Here is a 21,854-nt window from a genome sequence, read left to right as displayed (position 1 = left end):
CATCTCACAATAGCAGATGCTAGAGCCAGAGTGCTGCTGTTCTGTGTTCTATTTTGCAGTTCTGAGGGCCCATCCTAGAACCTCATGCAAGTTAGGCAAGCATTCTACCCTGACAGCTGCTGCCAGCCCTGTAACCATCCCCCAGTCTGGGTGTAGCCATTCACCACTCTCCCACCCTCACCCCTGCGGACAGACCACTAGTCTGTTTTCTTGAGAACGTCACATACTGGTAATCACTGTGTAACCTGCCAGACCATGGTACCTGTCACTCTATACAGGGCCTCTGTCAATGACCCACGTGGCCATGGGAGCTGTCTGACGTGGGTGCTAGGACCTGAGCTCGGTGCTCTCAGCACAGAGCCAGCACCAAGCCATCTCCCAGCCCTGCCCCTTTTGTTCTAAGCTGCATTTCCCTGATTGATGTTTAGTGGTATGTGAGCCTTTCTCATACACCAGTGGCCATCTGTAACCTTGGCTACATGTCCTGTTCTGAATTAGGTTAGTTGTCTTATTATTATATTGTAAGAGTTCTTTATGCTGAGCGAGGAGTGGTGGATTACGTCTTTAATCCTAGCACTCACTTGGGTTAAGGCAGGATTGTGAGTTCCAGGCTAGTTTGGGTGACACAGTAAGACTCTGTCCCAGCAAACCAACAAATAAATAAAAATAATAAAATAAAACTTGCATATAGTCTGGGTATTAGAACTCAGGTGATTTTGACCCATTCTGTAAGCTGGTTACTTTTCTGTGGTTTCTTTGAAGTTCTGGTTTTTATTTTTGATGAAGCACAGTTTACTTTCTCTTTTGCTGCTTTTGTTTCTGACGTCACAGCTAAAAACCCTTATGCCTATGATTTCTTGATTGCTTAGTTCTTCTCTCTCTCTCTCTCTCTCTCTCTCTCTCTCTCTCTCTCTCTCTCTCTCTCGTTGTTGGTTTTTTGAGACAGGGTTTCTCTGTGGAACTCACTCTGTAGACCAGGCTGGCCTTGAACTCACAGAGATCTGCCTGACTCTACCTCCCTAAAGGCGTGTGCTACCACACCCGGCTTATTACTTAAGGCTTTGTTCTCAGTTGAGTTAACTCGGTATGTGCTGTGAGGTTGGCAGGTCTAACTCCATTCCTTCATAGGGAGATATCCCACCACACCTGAGTGACCGAAGCTGAAAGATCAGGAGTTCAAGGCCAGCCCAGGTGTGTAGTAAGACCCTGTCTCAAGAAAACCAGAGAGCTGGGTATGGTGGTGCACATTTAATCCTAGCACTTAGGAAACAGAGGCAGGTGGATCTCTGTGAGTCTAAGGGCAGCCTCGTCTACAGAGACTTCCAGAACAGCTAGGGCTACATAGAGAAACCCTATCTCAAAAAAACAAAAAAACTGCTAGGCAGTGGTAGCACAGGACTTTAATCCCAGCACTTGGGAGGCAGAGGCAGGTGGATCTCTGTGAGTTTGAGGCCAGCCTGGTCCACAGAGTGAGTTCCATGACAGCCAGGGCTACACAGGGAAACCCTGTCTCAAAAAACAACAAAAACAACAACAAAAAAACCCCCAACCCAAAACCCAAACTAAATGGGGAAGGGAGAAAGGGAGAGAATGAGGGACAGAGGGAGGGAGGGAGGGAATTTTCCCTCTTGAAGTATTCTAGCATACTGGCAGGATGATGATCCTAAACAGCCCATGGCAGCTGAGGGCACCCAGCCTTACAGCCTCCCTGTATCTCTGTAGTACATCTGGTGATTGGGAAGTGAGTGCTCCAACTTTGTTATGGGCTCTGGAATTTCCATATGAATTTTAGGATAAGCATCTCAATTTCTGCAAAGAAGCCAGATGGAGCTTCGACAGAGACTGAAATGCGATCTGTGGATAAAGCTAGAGGGCTGTCCCTCAAGCATTTGGGAGTCTTCAGATCCAGGAGCTCAGCCGCTGCTGTCCTTTACTTGGGTCTTTTCTCTCAACAAAGTCTTATCTTTTCAGGGTGTTAGTTTTGTTAAATTTGTTTTCCTTTGTGTGTGTGGTGCACATATGAGGGGCATATCAGTGACTTTTTGTTATTGTGATGAAACGCCATGACCAGAGCAACTTACAGAAGGAAGGTGTATTTGGGCTTCCGGTAGAGAGAGAGTCCATAATGGTGAGGAAGGCACAGCTGCAGGAGCAGAAAACCCGAGAGATCACCTCTTCACCTCGGAAAGCAGAGAAAGTAAGCAGGAAGTGGGGCAAGAGTATGAACTCTCAAAGCCCACCTCCCGCGATGGTCCGCCTCCTGCAGGCTCCGCCTCCCGCAGGCTCCGCCTCCAACCTGGGACCAAGTGTCCAAATATCCGAGCCCATGGGGGACATTTCTCATTCAAACCACCACAGGGGCCAGGGCAGGACATCGGGTGTCTTTCCTGTATTGCTTTCAGCCTCACTGCCTTGAGACACAATGTCTCACTGAACTGGAAGTTTCCCGTTTTGGATAGACTGTCTGGCCAGCGCCTTGGGTTCTACCTGTCTCTGCTCTGCAGTGTGGGGGTTGCAGGTGCATGTAACCACGGTTATGTGCTGCAAGATTAGCTCCAACTTCAGTCTCTCTCTTTTTTTTTTTTTTTTGGTTTTTTGAGACAGGGTTTCTCTGTGTAGCTTTGCGCCTTTCCTGGAACTCACTTGGTAGCCCAGGCTGGCCTCGAACTCACAGAGATCCACCTGGCTCTGCCTCCCGAGTGCTGGGATTAAAGGCGTGCACCACCACCGCCCGGCTGAACTTCAGTCTCTTACACAGACTTGTACACAGAGCGGTCAAGGATGTGGCCGATGGCCTCGGGGCACACACGGAGGAGATGGATCATAATCATAATTTGAAGCTAGGAGAGATGCCAACAGAGTGAGTGACACCAACACTCAAAATGGGGTCCCAGCTCCAGCCAGCACAACCTGGTTCTGTTACCAGAAGAGCATAAAGGTCCTGTGAGGTTCAGCAGGTGGAGGTGCTGGAAGCCCAGGGACCTGAGTTTGATCCTTAGAACCCATTTAAAGGGGGAAAGGGAGAACTGATTCTGTAAAGTTGTCTGATGACCTCTACATTTAGTATGCCTGATACATATGCACGCATGCATGCACGCATGCACGCACGCACGGGCATGCACACACACACACACAGACACACATATGCATACACACACACTAAGAAAAATCCGGGGCAGGAGGGGGAAGAACAAGGGAATCCGTGGTTGATATGTAGAATTAAATTATATTGTAAAATAAAATAAAATATAATAATAAAAAAAGAAAAAGAAAAAAAGAAAAATCCATGTAGAGTCAGTGACATATGACTTTTTCCAGAGAAACATGAACAGTCATTTGTTCATCCCAGGCAGGGGAGGACAAAGAAATTACATCACCCAAGTCTCATGTGGTGGAGCAGAGGCTTTATTGGGGTTACATGCAGAGCCAACAGCCAGGAGGCTCTCCAGCAGCCACATCACGGAAAAGCCCACCACCCAGTCCAACATGAGGCAAAGAGGCCCTGCTGAATGGACTCCCGCTGCAGGCAGCTGCTCACTCCTCACAGCCTCGGGACCTTTCCAGCCCGCTGAGGTCCCCGAGTCTGAGGACCCTCCCTCTCCTGCCTGGAAGGGAATGGTTCCGTTACCAGAGGAAATAGCTCAGCGGCCATGAACACCAGTGTGGCTCAGGAAGCCCGGTTTGGTGGCACTTAGAAAAGACTGAAAGCTTGAAGCTGGTGACCACAGGCTCGTTTACCAGCAGCTGTTCCTGCACTGGGGACACCTTCCCCCTGGCTGCAAGGAGCAGGGCATCCCACAGCTGCTTTGTCGGGCTTCAGTCAGCAGTGAGTCTGAGAAGGGCGGTGGGTCTCACTTATCACCACAGTGCCCAGATGTACAGGGACCCATGCACACATGTAAGGCACTCCCAAAGCTAAGGTGAAGGATGAAATAGCAGTGTTCCCAGTGTTTGTGATTAAACAGGAAACACCAGCTACCGAGAGACTGTCTGAGCAGACCCGTCATTCCCTGGTGACATTAGATGGAGGCAGTAGGAGTCTTTCTACACCGATAGATCATCCCAGAATACTTACGATCAGTTTATGAACCATGTGGGGTCAGGCTGCTATGGTGGTGCATTCCGATGGCGGGACAGATGGGTTTCTATGAATTCTGTGGCTACACGGTGAGACCCTGCCTCAAAACAAACAAAATAAACAAAACAAAAAACAACTTTGTTCTCCGGCACTGATCACAGTGTTCCCCTTGTGCCTTGCTTAGGAAACATTTTTTTTTGGGGGGGGGCGGAGGGGTAAATATATACTTACCCTACTTTCTCCACACTAATTCCAGACTCACAGCATTTAGCTTGCATTTGACTGTAGTTATTTGGGGAGGGGTATACTTTTGTACACACACACACACACACACACACACACACACACACACACACCCTGAGGAAGTCAGAGGAAGGCATCAGATTCTAGCATCTGGAGTCACAGGCAGTTAGTTGTGAGCTGCCCACTGTGAGTGCTGGGACTGACCTTAAATCCTGTAGAACAGTCAGTTCTCCTAAGCACTGAGTTATCTCTTCAGAGCCTGCAGTCTATTGTGGAGACACAGTCTGGAGGCTAACTAGCCTCACAGGTGTGGCAATCCTCTGTCCACCTTAGCCTTCTGCTGGGATGACAGGTGTGAGCCCTCATGGCTTAGCTTCTGGTCCCTGCAGTCCTGCCCCGCCCCCCCTCAACACACAACAAATAACTACAGATAAAAACAAGTCTGTGTTTTTTCCTGATTTAACTTTATTTTATGTGCATTAGTGTGAAGGTGTCTGGAGTTACAGAGTTGTGAACTGCCATGTGGGTGCTGGGAACTGAACCCGGGTCCTTTGGAAGGAGAGCCAGTGCTCTTAACCCCTGAGCCATCTCTCCAGCCCCCTAAAAACAAATCTTAAAAAACAAGACAGTAGGTGCAGATGTGGCCTGAGATGGCACAGGTGATGGGATTAATGGCAATCACAGCCACCTCATGGAAGGTGGAGGCTGACAAACTCCAGTCCTGGAAACATGGGACTTCTCAACGCAAGAGCAGAAGCCACAGATGAGGACAAGACGAGTGTTCCACAGCTGCAAATGCTCTGGGATGGGAGGTGACTGGGGAGACTCAGTGGCATTTGTCTGAGGACAGTCTGTGATCTCGACCACCCTGTCCAGTTGGGCAAGCTTCCTGGGCCTGTGGACAGCTCAGTCTGTAAGTCCTCGCTTTCCATATGCAATGATCTGGGTTTGGTCCCCAGAACTCACTTTTTTTTTTTGAGCTGAGGATCAAACCCAAGGCCTTGTGCTTGCTAGGCAAGTGCTCTACCACTGAGCTAAATCCCCAACCCCAGAACTCACATTTTAAAGTGCTGGGCATAGGGGTGTGCATTTATAATCCCAGAGAGCTGAATTGGTGAGCACCAGGCCAATGAGAGACCCTGTCTCAAAAGCCTTTTTGAGGAAGAACACTAAAAATTATCCTCTGGCTCCCCAACATGGACACACACATGTACCTGCACAAACACACTGTTAAAGAAAAAAGACTGGGGGCTGAAGAGATGGCTTAGGGGTTAAGAGCACTGGCTGCTCTTCCAGAGGACCTGGGTTCAATCCCAGCACCCACATGGCAGCTCACAACTGTCTGTAACTCTAGGATCTGACAGCCTCACACAGATATACATGCAAGCAAAATACCAATGCACACAAGAAAAAATAAATTATAAAAAATATTTTAAAAAAGACTGTAGCAGAAAATGAAATATGTACAAAAAGACTCAAATTTAGTGGAAGGTATCAGTTTACAAATCAAATGTGTAAAAATTCAAGGAAAACTGTGAGTCCACCCATCACAGTCAACAGGACAGGACCCAAAGGGAACGCCATACAGTAGCCATGCACAGGAGAGCTGCCCCAAGAGAGGCCGGGTGGCCACAGAGTGTTCATCAGAAACATGGCAGCCAGAAGCCTGCAGCCACTCAAAGAGAAGGCATTACCAATGCAGAATACGGTGGCCAGGGAGAGACCTCAGAGCTGGGAGGAGGAAAGGCCAAGATCCACTGTGCAGCCCCACCTCAGACATGCAGGGAAGGCTTCCAGAGCTGATCTGAATCTTCAGGAAATGGAAGAACAGAAAAGGAGACTGAGACAGAAAGAGCTAAGATGAAGGACAGCCTGTAGTCACAGCCAGGCCATCTCAGAAAAGCAAAATGAAAATAAGAGTGTTAGATATGGTGGAGAAATCCTTTTCTGTTTAAACAGCAACATATAAAATATGTATGACTGTAGAGCAACAGGTACACTATGGTGAGATTCTCAGGGTATGAAGTCACAGTGCACATGGCTCTGGCATGTCAATTATGACGGGATAATGCAAATACTAAGGTGTGATTGTGACTATTGCAATGTCTAGTGTGACTATTAAAATAACAGAGCACCTGCCACGCCAGCAGCTTCAGATGCTGAGGCAGGAGGATCTTAAGTTCTAGAGCTGTTTGGGCTATACTGAGCAATAGAGTGAGACCTTGTTTCAAAAGAAAAAGATGGTGGTGTGTCTCCATGGAAGAGCACTTATGAGAGTTCTTGGGGTCAGTTTCTAGCCTGCAAAGTAACAACACTCATAATCAATACAGAGGGATGCAGCCAGAAAACCAACAGATTCATTAAAATGGAATATGAGATTTCAAACACAACGGATGTGGGGAGGGGGACAGAGAGACAGAAAGAGGCGGAGGGGGGGGTGGACTGGGAACTGTGAATTAGTAGACCCCAGTCCATGTTAATGTTTTTTTTTTTTAAAGATTTATTTATTTGCTATGTATTCAGTGTTCTGTTTGCATGTATCCCTGCAGGCCAGAAAAGGGAGCCAGATCTCATTACAGATGGTTGTGAACCACCATGTGGGTGCTGGGAATTGAACTCAGGACCTCTGGAAGAACAGCCAGTGTTCTTAACCTCTGAGCCATCTCTCCAGTCCCATAATGGGTTTTTTTTAATATTTTTTTTTATGCTAGGCAGCGGTGGCACATGCCTTTAATCCCAGCACTTGGAAGGCAGAGCTAGATGAATCTCTGTGAGTTTGAGGCCAGCCTGGTCTATAGAGTGAGATCCAGAACAGGCACCAAAATGACACAGAGAAACCCTGTCTTGAAAAACAAAACAAACAAACAAAAAAAGATTTCTTTTTGAGTGTATGCCACATGCATTTGTGGAGAACTGCCATAGTCAGAAGAGGGGATAGGATCCTGTAGAGCTGGAGTTACAGGTGGTTGTGAGCATCCTGATGTGGGTGCTGGGAACTGAACTCAGGTCCTCTGGAAGAACAGCAAATACTTAAAAGCCATCTCTCTGACCCCAATAACTTTAAAAAAAAAAGTTAATCTGTGAGGGTCGTGCATGTGTGTGCACCATGTGAGGATGTGAATGTGTTCTGTGTGAAAAACTTGACAATATTTTTGGAGGAATATGGAAGAATTTGGACTAGAAAAGCAGCTGAACTTGTAAGCAGGTCATAATAGGCCACACCAGTGAGATCCCAGAAGACAGTTCTGAGAGCAGTGTGGGCTCTGGAGGCCCAGCCTGCCTTGGAACTCTCCATGTAGACCAGGCTGGCCTCAAACTCACAGAGACCCACCTGCCTCTGCCCCCAGTGTGTGTGTGTGTGTGTGTGTGTGTGTGTGTGTGTGTGTGTGTGTGTGCCACCACACCTAGATGGAAGCAAAGACTTTTAACAGTAACTGGGCCAGAAGCCAATCTTGTGATATTTTGGCAAAGAATGTGGCTGCTTTCTGTCCTTGTCCTAAGAATTTGCCAGAGGCTAGATTTAAAGTGATGGACAAATTTTTCTAGCGGAGATTTCAAAACAGCCTAATATTGATTATCACATGATTATTAGTATGCAGGTCTACTATGAAAAAGAGCAAGTGGGGCAAAAGTTAACTGGAGACGTAGTCTAAAGTGGAAAAGGGCACCAGGAAATTTAATGTTGGAGCCAAGGCTTGTGCTGACAGAGATGTAGAAGTAAAGGAGAGCCAAACCCAGGGCAAGACCCCACCCAGCTAAACTCCAGCTTGTGAAAGGAAAAGGCCTTAGGAATAAACAAAAGCTGCCACACAGGTGATTCAAGGGGGCCAGGGCTCATCCCAAGCAGGCAGCCAACTTGGCAGTGTCGTCCATGTGGTTCTGGCGTCATGAAGGATATATGTGTAAAGGGATTATGGAATCTTCCTCCAAGGTTAAGGAGAGCCACTGAGACCAGACAATATGTGGCCGGGCAGTTGACACATGAAGGCCCTGCGAGGCCATGCAAGAAGCAATGAAAATAAAGTCTGGGCGTTAGAGACCCCCATGTTAGAGGTGTAAGAGTAGTGGGGTGCCTGCCAAGAGCTGCAGATGGGGAGGGGAGCCAGCTTAAAAGCTGGAAGGCCAGGGCCATCCAAGTCCTTTGACATCAGACAGAGTGTTACAGGATTTGAAGTTTACCCTGCTGAGTTTCAGTCTCGCTTTAGTTCAGTATTTCATCACTGTGCCCCCTCCTCCCTTTTGGAATGTATAGTCTGTGCCTTTACGTGTTGGAAGTATGTGATTGTATAGTCTGTGCCTTTATGTGTTGGAAGTATGTGATTGTATAGCCTGTGCCTTTACGTGTTGGAAGTATGTGATTGTATAGCCTGTGCCTTTACGTGTTGGAAGTATGTGATTGTATAGTCTGTGCCTTTACGTGTTGGAAGTATGTGATTGTATAGCCTGTGCCTTTACGTGTTGGAAGTATGTGACTGTATAGTCTGTGCCTTTATGTGTTGGAAGTATGTGATTGTATAGTCTGTGCCTTTACGTGTTGGAAGTATGTGATCTGCCTTTTGAGTTTACAGGGGTTCCAGTAAAAGATTGGCTTGAATTTCACAAGAGACTCTGGACCTTTAAACAGTGTTGAAACTGGGAGAGTACGGAGACTTTCTACATTAGGCTAAATGCATTCTGTTAGGGCCGGAAGCCTGTGGGGGCCAGGGAGTGGAACGTGGCAGTGTGAATGAGAATGGCCCCCATGGGACCATGCCTTTGAATAGTTGGATCCCAGTTGGTAGAACTGTTTGGGAAGGATTAGGAGTGCAGTCTTGTAGGAGGCGGTGTGTCACTGGGGGCGGGCTTTGAATTTTCCATTTCCAGTGTGCTCTTTCTACCTTCTGCTTGTGGTACAAGATGTGAGCTCTCACCAGGTGGTGGTGGTGGTGGTGGTGGTGGTGGTGGTGGTGGTGGTGGTGGTGGTGGTGTTGACACACACCTTTAATCCCAGCACTTGGGAGGCAGAGGCAGGTGGATCTCTGTGAGTTCAAGGCCAGCCTGGTCTACAGAGTATTTCCAAGACAGGCTCCAAAGCTACAGAGAAACCTGTTGCCAAACAAACAAACAACAAATGATGTGAGCTCTCAGATGTTCCTGCTACCAGGCCTTCACTTTATCATCATGGACTCTAGCCTTCTAAAACCATAAGCCCAATTATGATGATGATGATAATGATGATGATGATGATGATGATGATGACAGAGTCTCACCATGTAGCCCTGGTGCCTGTAACTCACTATGGAGACTCAGAGAGATGGACTAAAGGTGTGTACCACCACACCTGCCACCAAAGCTTTTTTCCTCCTTGTTATTTATTTTTTTTGGAGACAGGTTCTCTCTGTGTAGCTCTGGCTGTCCTGGAACTCACTCTGTAGACCAGGCTGGCCTTGAACTCACAGAGACCCAGCAGCCTCTTCTGGGATTAAAGGCAGGTGCCACCATGCCTGGCTACTATCACTTTTCCCCTTAGGACATCAACCCTGGACCCTCAGATTAGAAGTCTGATGTTCCTCTGACCAAGAGCTCCAGGATCTTTTTTTTTTTTTCCAGTTGCCTCTGTCACGGTATTTTATCACAGCAACAGAAATAAGTAACAAAGTAACTAAGACACCCTGTCTCACAAGAAAAAAAACAGTAAAGTACAGGAAACTGACTTCCACTTCCACATCAGATGGAGTCATTTAAGGCAAAATCAATGCTCCAAGATCCAGCGAAGCGGACACAAATGTAACAGTCTTCTCTACAAAAGCGCCAGGCGTGGCAGACACAGGAGATGGCAGGTTAGAGCCTGGAGGGGTGGAGCGCAGAGAGCAGAACTGACCATCTGCAGCTGGCACTTGCCAAGTTTTGTCACACTGGGTTTAGTGACAAGCCTAAGGTCTGAGGGGCATTTGACAAGAGTGGAGACTGGGCTGAGCACAGTGACACACACCTTTAATCCAAGCCCTGGGGTTTTGAGGATAGCCTGGACTACCCAGTGAGATCCTGTCTCAAAAGTAAAAGCAAACAAGAGTGGAGACTGGAGGACTAACCTCTGCTTCAAGACTGTCAAGCTTCCCAGTGGTGGGAAGTGGCAAAGAGCTTCCGCCAACTGTGGCGAACAGGCAGAGCAGATGCCATGGTTCTCAGTGCACACGAGACTCAGTCAGGGGCTCCCAGCACGTGCACTGCTGGAAGCCCTGGAGGATGGGTCACAGGACAGAAGCCAACCAAGGGCAGCTGCTGCGGCAAAGCCAGCCACCCCTCCAGTCAGCTCAGTGCTTTTGCCTTGGAGCGAGGCAGCCAGGAGCTTCCTACAGAGGCAAGCTAGCCTACCACCAACCCTACTGGAATGAATGCTCCAGGAGTGGGTCTGTCTCTGAACTCTGTAGTGGCAGGAAAAAAGCAAGCATGGTTAGGCTCTAACACAACTTTATTACAGGGCCTGGGGAAGTGACTCAGCTGGGAGAGTACTTGCCTAACATGCAGAATGAGCTCCATCCCCAGCCCCACATGAACCAGGTGCGCTGGCACACAACTGTAATCCCAGCATTTGAGAGGCAAAAGAAAGAGGATCAGGAGCTCAAGGTCATCTTGACTATATAGTGAATGTGAGGCCAGCCTGGGCTACATGTATTGTATCCCTGTCTCAAAAACAAACAGGCTGAAAAGATAGCTCAGCAGTTAAGAGCATGTGTTGTTCTTGCAGAGGACCCAGGTTTGGTTCCTAGGACCTGATGTGTTTAGAGAACCTGGTGCCCTTTTCAGGCCTCATGCGGTACACAGACATACACACAAGCAAAATGCTCATACGCATAAATAAAATCTTTAAAAAATATATTTTTAAAAACCCCATGCCGGGCGGCGGCGGTGGCACACGCCTTTAATCCCAGCACTCGGAGGCAGAGCCAGGCAGATCTCTGTGAGTTCAAGGACAGTCTGGTCTACAGAGCGAGATCCAGGACAGGCACCAAAACTACAGAGAAACCCTGTCTCGAAAAAGCAAAAACAAAAACAAAAACAAAAAAAACACCACCAACAACAAAAACAAACAAACAAACAAAAAACCCACAAATACAACTTTGTAAAGACCTGTAGTGACCCAGAGGCTGCAATGTGAGGGCCCCTGGCTTCATGTCACCCGTGACACATTCCCGTGACAATCAGCCCTGGGAATACCGGCCGGAGGACCGAAGCTGCACGCAGTAGTCACAGACTCTGAGCCCATTTAACACTAAGTCTCTCCTTAAACAGAGGAAACAACAGAGCATAGCTGCAGTGATAATGGAGATTTTCAGCTAAGAGCAGACTTGGAACTGCAAATTTAAGGCTGCACACTGTAAGCTCTGCTGGTGACTCAGACCAGGTCACCTAGGAGTGCAGCTGCTGTTGTGGCTCAGTTTAGCCCGAGGCCCTGGGGCCTTGTTGGTGCTGGAACTGGGAGGGAGGCTTGGCCGGCTTGGCTGGAGCTGGCCACAGGCATTCCCTTCCCCCAAAGCTGACGATTTCTCAGGAATGACTGCCTGAGCCACATCCCTGCAGTCACCTCAGCTTTGCAGGGACAGCATCTCTGCAAGGGCAGTAGCCCAGCACCCTGCCGCTCAGCCTCCAAGTGGCATCACCCTTGCTCATGTTTGTGATAACTGTTTAAAAATAGTCTATAGTGTCCTCATTTTAGCTCAAGAGCTCAGGGACTTTTGACAAGATGAGAGTAGAGACTGGGTTGGGCGTGGTGGTACACACCTTTAATTCCAGCACTAGAGGCAGAGGCAGGTGTGTATCTCTGACTTCAAGGCTAGCCTGGTCTACAGAGTAAGTTCCAGGACAGCCAGAACCACACAGAGACCTTGTCTCAAACAAACACACGGGTTGGGGATTTAGCTCAGTGGTAGAGCGCTTGCCTAGCAAACGCAGGGCCCTGGGTTCGGTCCTTCCACTAGGCCAGTGAGATAGGTAAGCGGTGGAGGTACTTGCTATTAGGCTTGAGGCCTTAGTTCAATGCTTGAGACCCAATGCTAGGAGAGAATCAACTCAGGCAAGTTGTCCTCTGACCTCCACTAATGTGGGAGTCGGCAGAGTCCCCTGGAGGCAACCCAGTCAAAGCTCCCTTGCTTATAGGAACAATGAGGTGGGAGGGTTGTGGGCAGGGTGTGGTGACAGCAGCAGCCCCACGTTAGTAGTGGCTCTGGTGTGAGGGGGACACTGGGACTGCGCTCTGCTTCTGATGAAACTGCTGGTCCTCATGCTGGGACTAGAGGCTGCAGCTCTTCTTTCTGGGCCTCTCCCTGATGCCCACTCCTGCTGAAGCCGCCATGGCTCCAGCCTGCCAGGTGCAGCAGGCACAGCTGCTGCCTATTGGGAAGAGGCTATCTACTACTCCATCCTCGGGCTGGTGCCTGGGGGGACCCACCCCGTCCAGGGCCACTCTTCCCCTTCCAGCACCCTGTGAGTAAGGCTCAGCTACTCCATTCCTCAGTTCTGGGGTGCTGTCACCTGGCAGGGAATGACCTGGCTCCCTGGCTGCTGCCTCTCAGCCCTGTCCATGCTAACCTGAGCTCTCCCAAGTGTCTGTAAGGAGCAGGTGGGGACTTTTCCCTCACCTAAATCATATGGCTATGTCAGTGGGCATCTGTCACGCTTCATCAGGGGCTGGGGTTTTGAGCTGAGCTCAGGTGCAAGCTGGTTGTCCCGAGGCACCTGCAAGCTCCCTCCCACACGAAGCGCTAGAGTGAAGGCTGCGGCTCCTGTTTAAAAAGAGAAGACTCTTGTCCAGTCCCGAGTGGTCAGCCCTGGACATATGCACATAGAATCAAAGCTAAATGGACTCAGTGTTATTTCTATGTGTGTGCATATATGTATATACACACGTTAAATATACATGTGACAGTAATTAAAGAGATCATGAATGGAGGGGGATGGGTGGAGTTGGGGGTGTCACTAGGAGTCACACAGATGCATGCTCATGTATGAAGTTCTCAATGGGGTAAAATCATCAACAACAAAAGAGACCCGGGGAAGGAGAGGCTGACAGGCCTCTCATCAGCCACCAGGGAAGTTGTAAGGAAATTAATGGCTCCACTCCTGCACACCAGGGTGGTTATGGTCTAAAACAACAATAAGGTGTGTTGATGAGGATAGAGGGAACCTGGCAGCCTCATGGATCCCTGAAGAGAGTGTAAGATGGCAGCCTGCTCCTTGCATGTTAAGTACAGTTACCACAGCGATCAGTTTTGGGCTGAGGATGTGGCTCAGCTAGGAGAGCGCTTGTCTATGCTGCTCAGCATGCCAGGCTCGGCCCGCACTGCCTAAGTGCGCTCCATCTTGGATCCCAGCACTCACTCCTGGAGCCTGGGAGGCGGCAACAGGGCATCAGGAAGTTCAACTACATGAGACCCTATCTCAAAAACAAAGGGACAAACAACCGACCAAAACCCAAACCAGCAAAAACAAAACCCCCAAGGGAAAAGAAGAAAAATGATTTTGAACTTGATAGACAGATGGTGGTGGATACAGGCTATAAACACCCTGCCTGTCACTCAAATGCACAGAATTGAACACCTTAAGAGGTTTATTAGTGTTAGGTGATTTACCCCTCTAATTTAAGATGTCACTGGGTCCTGAGAAAAGAGCATGAACAGTATTTCCCAGAAGCACGGGATTCATAAGTGCACAGGCTGCTCCCATGTCCCCTCTACAGGCCGGGGCAGCAGCTGTATGCTTCCTCTTTCTCCTCAGCCTGAAGGGAGGGTTTAGTGATCCCTCTGGAGACAGGGCAAGCCAAGAGTCTGTGACCGCCCGGGTCACTCACCTCCTAGGTGTAGCCTGGTCTCATAAATCCCAAAACCTTTGCATTGCACCTGCTAGCCACCCACCTGTGGGCCTGTAGCCTCCTGTGATGCCCTCAACTTCTGCCAGACACTCTCACCTGCTCCATGCCAAGGCTCCTTTCTTTGACGTTCCACCAGGGGGCAGTGAAGGGAACCTTCAGAAGGATAAAGACATTCAGGGAGTCCTCAGCAAGGATCCCTGAAGCTTCAGTCTATTGTAAAACCCAAAGGGATGAGGTCCTAGGTAAAATCAGCCAAGCTGGGTGCCCAGGAGTCACTCACAGGCTCTGCTCCATCTGCTCTCAGTGTCAACAGCAACAGTGGACACAGTGCTCAGTGTGTGTGTGTGTGTGTGTGTGTGTGTGTGTGTGTGTGTGTGTAAACACAGTTCAATCTCAGGGTTCTAGAGCTCTGAGCCTTTGTCCTGCTTAAGCCTCTGGAATCTAGAATATAGGGTTTTCTCCTTGGGAACTCTGGGAGTCCAGGCAGGCAGGGAACCACCACCAAGTCCACCGATACCAGCTCCAAGGCTCCGAAAGCCAACTCCTCAAGCTGTGCACAAAGGCTTTTGTTGGCTCCTGCAGAAAAACCCCTCCAGCTTAGGGTGGGAGTTAGCAGAGTCCAGGGCGCTTTGGCAGCTCCATGTCTCTGCCAGCAGTGGCTGCAGAGTGACATTTGGAAAGGTCGTACAGCCGACCTTTGGTTGGACAGGGGGTGAAATGTCACACATATCCTTTTAGAGCCATAGTTTCCTGGCAGGGACAGAGTATTCCTTTCATGTGGACAGGCGACAGTCAGTTTTCTACAATCCTCTTAGAGATCTGTCTCCAACCCCGAGAGAAGAAACGAGCCTGCTGGAGACAGGACATTCCCAAGCTTCACACTCTAGTAGTGTCTCACAGTCCTTCTGACCAGATGTGCCAGGAACACCACCCCAGCCCTTCACACGGTCCTGTTAGAAACTCCCTGGCAGGGTCTGCAGATGGCTCTGGGTGGAAGCAGCACCCTTTCCTCTCTTGGCCTGGTGGAGAAGAGGCAGAGGTGGGTACGGGAACTTGGCCAATGTCTTAGACCTCCCTGTGGCTTCCCTAGGTGCACACCTTCCTCCTGGAGCTGGTGCTGCCTCAGCCCTTGACCAGTTCCCTCAAGAGTGTTCCTTTTTCACCAAAGCCCTTCTAGCACATTCCAGGGTTGCTGTTGAAGGGCAGATGGGTCATGCAATGGGTGCAGCTCTTGTGTCTCTAAAGCATGAGCCATGCCAGGGTTTAGTCTTCTAGGTCCCAGAGTCAGGGCAGTTCCACTGTGTGTATCATGACACTGGGTAGATAAGACACGGGCACTGTCTGCCTGAGAGCAGGACAGTGTTGTGTCAACATAGCAGCAAGCTGAACACACATCCTCTACTGAACCCTAACCAGGAAGATCCCTTCTAGGTGGACTTGATTTTCCAGAAGGCAGGAAGAGCCTGTAGGTGGCTATCATGGGTAAGGGGAGCTCTGAAAGCCCGAGAGACAACTGGGGGATTGGCACTGGTCCTAGATACCTGGGCCACCCCAGGCTCTGCTGCAGGGCTGTGGGTAAGATGAGTCACCACTGGCCCAGTCCGCTCCTCCTGCAGCACCAGGCAGCAGGGGAGCCTCTGCCCTCTGATCAGACACTCCACACGGCTTCCCCCTGTTTACATGGAAACACCAAGCATGTTCAAGGGATCTCCTGAGCTCTGTGCTGACGCAACAGGGTTGCTGTGAGGGGCCCTGGCCAGTTGTTCATCAAGCCTCCCTACACTCTGTGTCCTCTGTGTGTGGAGGGTGGGGTGTGTGTGGGGGGTAAGCTCTGCTGCAAGAAAATTTCAGATTTCAGAGTTGAAGACAAGACTTCAAAATCTAGCTTTAAATAAACATGGAATTAAAAAGAGAGAGAGTGCACACGGAGCCTCCAGCAGCCGAAATTAGCAGCAGCCAGCCCTGGGCAGGGAAGCCATCTGTGAGCATGAGAAGCAGCATGTACATGTCTGGGCTTCTCACTCTGGCAGGACCAGCTGGGGACGGCGGCGGCAGCGCAGTGGGGAAGGACCTGGAGGGATACACCGGGCTCGGGGTTGGGTGTCTTTTGACTTCAGGGTCTGGAAAACAATTTCCTCTGTCACAACCTGAAAACACCTTTAGACCTGTTCAAGGCAACTTAATTTAAGAGGCAGAGCAATAAGAAAAACAAAGGGGATGTTTTGTTTGGGGATAAGCGAATCAGTACAATGAGCAGGAAGCAAGGTTTGGCTTTCATCTTTCCCCAGGGAAGATAAGGGACCACTCTGGCCTATGGAACAGGTGGGCACATCCAGGTCTGCCTGTGCTAGGCTGCTGCTGCTGCTGCTAGAGCTGTTTTCAGAGTGGTCTTGCTCTGATGACAGGTATATCACTTTCTCAGTTTTCTTATTCACCCACCGATGGCACAACCCTACCACCGGCTGGGTATGTACAGGAGGAAGGGGTGTGCCTGACATGGGGTGTGCTTTCCATGCTGCCAGGGGCACCCGTATCCCAGCACTCTTAAGCCTGGTCTTGGGTATGCTTGGACTGCAGGCTGCACCCTTCCTCTGCCCTCCCCACCAACCTCTGAGCTCACTTGGCCAGCTGCAGCAGGGTTCGGTGCAGAGGGCTCCACTGCAGCCTGTCACCTGCCCAAGTTATTTAAGTCCTGCATTGTCAGTTAATGTATTCTAATAGGCAAGTGGGTGACCGAGCTGGCAGACGCAGAATGACGCTGAAATGTAACAAGAGGAGAAGCACCCAAGGAAACTTCGAGGCTTGTTTGCGCCCCTGCACTCACCCCCGCGCTACCTCCCACAGGCACCTGGAGTCATGCCGATGTGATGTGCAGATTACATAAGGGGGATGGTTGCTGGGGAAGCTACCCCCATACCAGGGCGACAGGGCAGGACGGGAGGGCACATTTCCCACATCTCTACCCTTGGCAGAAAGGCTCTGCCTTCCTGGGCCTGCCTGCGGGGGAGGCTCTGTGGGAGGTCACAGTCTGAGGGACCGAGGCAGGGTCAGGTAACATTCTGGAAAACCAAAAGATCATGCTCACACCTCCATCCACCAGGCGAGTGCCCTGCCTGGTCCCTTCTTTCCAGCCAGGTGTGCAGGCCGGTCTGCCTCCTACAGCAGGAAGCAGGACCCACGTGGCGGCTAAGGAGAAGCAAGCTCTGAATCAGTCAGGTTAAGAGTAAAGCTGAGGTGCAGTCTGGGAGGAAGGAGGAAGCACCAACATCGGGGAGAGCAAGAGAGCTGAACTGCTCCATAGATTTCAGCTCTAGCTAGCAAGGCAAGATGGGCCCTATCCAGAGCCAGCTCCCAGCACCCTCTGACCTGTAGCCCAGGGCCCCGCAAGGTCCTTTGCTCTACATTTCCTCATTCAGAGCAAAGATACTCCACATCCTTCTCTTTTTTCCTGCCTTGGAGTGGTACGAGGGACCAAGCCCAGGGCCTCAGACATCCTAAGTCTGCCCCTGTGTCCACCCCCAGCTACTGTTGTTAGTGTGTTGTCTTAGTGGGATGCATTTACTACAATTCAGGAGCCAGTGCTGACGTATCATTAACTAAAGCCCACAGTTCATTCAGAATTCTCCAGATTCCAGTGTCCTCTTCCTGTCCAGGGCCCAGCAGGACTCCAAGAGACGTTCAGTCTTCCTGTCTCCTCAGGCTCCCCTGGGCTGCAGTCTCTCTGCCTTCAGTCATGATGGGGGACAGGGCAGCATGTGGAGCACTGGTCAGGGGTCTACCGTACTGTCTCTGCTAGGCTTGGGAGGGAAAACTGAGGAGGAAGGTGCTCTGTTCAGGGCAGTGCCAGCCTCTAAAATGTGCTGGGTCCTCCACATGGCTCTGCATTCCCCAACCCCTCCCAACACTGCTCAGCACCCTAATCTCTGCTCTGGGGGCTCAGGGAGGCTAGGGGACCTGCCCAGAGCCACATAGTGTCTGCCCTGCCCCTGCAAACTGACTGGTTACTAGACTGGCCTCCTTACACCCAGGCCTTCTCCTCACACTGCACCCTGGGCCTGCCAAGGTCAGGTCTCAACCTGTCCCCCTTCACTGTGGCAGGCTATGCCTTGAAGGCCAGAGGAAACCCAAGTGGCTGATGGCAGCTGAAATAGACTTCCTGCTGGTAGGGATGAGACTCCCACCTGGAGCTCCCAGCACATTCTTGCTGATAAAGTTCTAGCCACTGAGCTGGCTAGCCATTCAGAGTGTCCTGAAACCAGAGCAATGTGCTCCCCCGCCTCCCCAAGAATGCTTCTGCCCTCTGGCCTGGTCCAGGCACTTGCCAAGCAGTCAACATGGCCGACCAGGGTGCGGAGGGAAAAAAGGCAGGCTTTTCCTGAAGCCCCAGAAGCTCCTGTGCCTTTCTGTCCCTCCTACTAGAACTTTCTGGTTACCTATTACAAAAGCTTGAGTCCGGGAATGAAAACAGAAGCCTTCCCCTGGAGAGAAGAAAAGCTGCCGGGTGGGGTGGGGGTAGGGTCGGTGGTTGAGAGCTTTCCCTTAACAGGCACAGGTCTCCCACCAACTTGAAGACCTTAGATAATGGCTACCCTCTTAAGCCGAGCTCAGCAAAGTGGCTGAGGATGGGGTGAAGATAGGGTGACAGTCTGCTGGGGGTCACTTCCCGAAGGGCAGCTTCTGCTGAGCATAGACTCCCAATCCGTGTGCCTGCCTTGCCAGGAGAACAGCTTGCTTGAAATGCAAAGGCTGTCATCCTGTAATTAAATCTGAGACCCCCCCCTTCCTACATGACGCCGAGATGAAGCCACTTATATAACGCAACTAAAAATAAGCTTGTGGAGACATACACACGGGCGCTCCCCACCCCCAGCCCGTCTCTACTGCTGCCCACCCTGAACCAGTGACCTGCAGTACTGTGGATCAGAGGTTATTCCGCCTTGGACCCTGGGCTCAGCATTACCCATGCAGAGAATGAAAGGCTAGTGCTCAGGGGAGTGGACACGTGGATTATGGCTGGAGGGCTGCAGATCGCTACTCAGGGAGGACCGACAGTCCCAAGAGAGGAAAGCCAGCAGCATACGGACACTGGTCTGTCTGTCTGTGCTTCCAGAGACTCTCCCAGAGCTGCCCATTCACTGAAACCTGCTCCCATCCATCCCAGAACTTGGACTAGTGAGCCCCATTCCCACCTCAGCACAGTACAAGAAGAGCAGAGGCAGGCGGCAGGTCTGGGAGGGTATGTTGGCTGGCAGTCGCCACCCTGGGTGGCACTTCTCACTATTCCTCCTGGGAAGATGCAGGAAGAGCCAATGACAATGGTTCCACCTGGACAATGGTTTCCTCCACCCCTGGTGGACGGAAGTGGGTGCAAGCCCACACACGGGCCAGTTTCCTAGCTGTCAGGCTGCCGAACCTTTAGGACCTAAGCAGAGTCCTCGGCCACCAATGTCATGGGAAAAGGTGTAAGATGAGGTTTGTAATGGGCTTTGGATGAAAGGAGTCAGGGAAAGTGTGGCCTCCTAACTCCACACGTGGAGCCAGTGTCTTGGCTGATCTGTGGATGCCCAGTTTACAGTGTGCCTACCCACTCAGGAACTTGAACTCTGGCCGTTGGTGTTCTTACTATTAAAGGAGCTGCTGCCTGGGTCAAAAAGGCTTCAGGGAATACCGCTGAAATATGGACTCAGGCTAGGATCACCCACTAGAGAGTTGAAAGGAACAAGTCCTTGTAGGCTGGACGTGAAGACAGGTCCTGACTGTCTCTTTCCTGTTCCCGCCCCACTCCCAAAGTAGTCCTGTTTGTGCCAGCCATCGGTCACAGTGCCCTGAGCTGCAGGCAGGATGTAGGTCCACTTCCACTCAGGTGTCCTGACGCCCCTCTTCCCACTGTGGGTTTCTGTTGCAGATGTCCAGCCTCTTGCCACATGGACAGGCCTGAGGCTGCCAGGAAGCCAGCTGGCTTGAGTCTATCACCATGCTGAGTGTGCTCCTTGGACAGAAACAGGGTGACTGTGGGTAGGCAGGCCCAGGAAAGAGCCTTGGGTTGTTGCAGAAGGGGGAGTGGCCCGCCCAGGCCATGGGAACTTTCCGGGGGGAGCCACTTCCCCGTCTCCCAGAGAGATCTCCTGTTTTTGCTGCCGACGTCCACCTCCCGTTCTCCTCTGTGGCCCCGGTCTTCTGGGGCAAGAGTGAGGGGCTGCCTCTCTCCCTGTGCACCAGATCCCTTCGGATCAGTAAGGGATCAATGTGTGGCAGCAGGGTTAAGCGGGCACTATGCCATGCTGGTCTAGATCAACAGGAACAGGGAGGGAGGGAGAAGGAGGGAAACTGTGACCAACCAGTGGCATCAGTCAATAAAGGCCCCTATTTGACAGCCAGTTTAAGCTGGCTTTCGGTCACTTGTAACCAAAAGAACTCAAGAAAGCAAAAACACAGGGATACACACTAAAATCACACAGACAATTAAAAAAAAAAAAAAAAAAAAGAGGACACCAGGGCCAGTGGCTGAAAGAACAGGAAACCAAATCTCTGTCCTGTGCTTTCTAAATCCCTCCCTTTGCTTCTTACACATGTAGCAAAGGGAACAGGAACCCCTCTGAGCTCCCTGCTAACTGAGTTCAGTTCTGACAGCCGCGCCACGGATCTGCGTCCGCTGCGTTGTTGAAGGAGTGGAGTGACCAGCTGTCCAGGAAATGGATGCTCGAGTGTTATGTTTAATTAAAAGGAAACATTCAGCTCTGGTGTTTTACAATGTAAAGCAAATAATTCCTCTATGTTCGTCTAATTTATGTAAATATTTCTCCAAAGGAACTGTGCTGGAACTCCGTGTGCCAACCTGGTCAGTTTCCTCAGCCAAGCCTTACACAGTACGGTCCTTAAACCTCCAGCCGCGGGGCAGCTCCAAGCTGTGCGGGGAGGCTCCTCCCCCGGAGCTTTCCACCCCATTCCCGCCCCCACCCCTCATTCCCTACCATACCACCCCCTAGGATTCTCTCCACGCCCCACGCGCCCCTCCCCTGGGTGCTCTTCTCAGAATCCCAAACCCAACTGCCTACCTTTACCCCTCCACCCTCCGTCCAGCGTCTGCCCACCTCCAGGACCCGCCCCATGGCCCACCCTGTCCCGAGCCTGCCCTCCAGGGTTCAGGGTCCTCCCTCTAGTTCAGCACCGTCCTCCGTCTCCACCCACTCCCGCCCCGGGAGTCCTCCCTTCCGGAAGACCGTCGGGGTCGACGCACGCCTCGCCGACTCACCTGCAATAGCGCGGGAGCCACCGGCGCACTCCTGCGGGACCCTCGAGGGCCTGCAGCCCGTTCCGCTGCCTCCCGAGTGCCGCCTCCACGCGCGCTAGCGCCGGTGTCCCCCGCGCCGCCCACACCCCGCGCTTGCTCTTCCTGCGCCACCCCGCCCCCGCTTCCCGCCCCCAGCCCGGCTGTCGCTCCGGCCCCCTCAGGCGGCTCCAGGGCCTCAGCGCGCGCCTCGCCTCCGCCTCCCAGCGGCCGGCCAATCGCTGCCCGCAGCCGGCCTCCGAGTCCCGCCTCTATCCCCGCCCTTCGCCCCCGCCTCCGAAACTCACCAATGGGAAGAACGGCGCAGGAGCGGGCCTGGCGGTTGCCTAGCAGCGGCTGGGTTGGGCGGGGGCGGACAGCCGGGGGCGGTGATCCGGGCGCGGCGGGGGCGGGGCCCG

General features: G+C 51.3%; 1 long non-coding RNA gene across 2 annotated transcripts; it reads right to left on the bottom strand.

The window, feature by feature from the left end:
- Positions 1-3,384: 3,384 nt before the first annotated feature.
- On the bottom strand, positions 3,385-21,728 carry LOC128122712 (uncharacterized). 2 transcript variants are annotated; one of them, XR_008222474.1, is made up of 3 exons: positions 21,421-21,728; positions 4,076-15,187; positions 3,385-3,605 (listed from the first exon to the last, which is right to left on the bottom strand). It is a non-coding gene; the product is annotated as an uncharacterized LOC128122712 (long non-coding RNA). The 2 variants fall into 2 exon arrangements; XR_008222473.1 differs by lacking the exon at positions 21,421-21,728 and having other exon boundaries at positions 4,076-21,102.
- Between the last annotated feature and the right edge of the window lie 126 nt (positions 21,729-21,854).

The sequence above is a fragment of the Peromyscus californicus genome, unplaced genomic scaffold (genome assembly GCF_007827085.1).
Source record: "Peromyscus californicus insignis strain IS unplaced genomic scaffold, ASM782708v3 Scaffold_3__1_contigs__length_106647218, whole genome shotgun sequence".
Taxonomy (NCBI): Eukaryota; Metazoa; Chordata; class Mammalia; order Rodentia; family Cricetidae; genus Peromyscus; species Peromyscus californicus.
The sequence above is the reverse complement of the archived record's forward strand: the minus strand, read 5'-3'. Positions and strand labels throughout refer to the sequence as shown.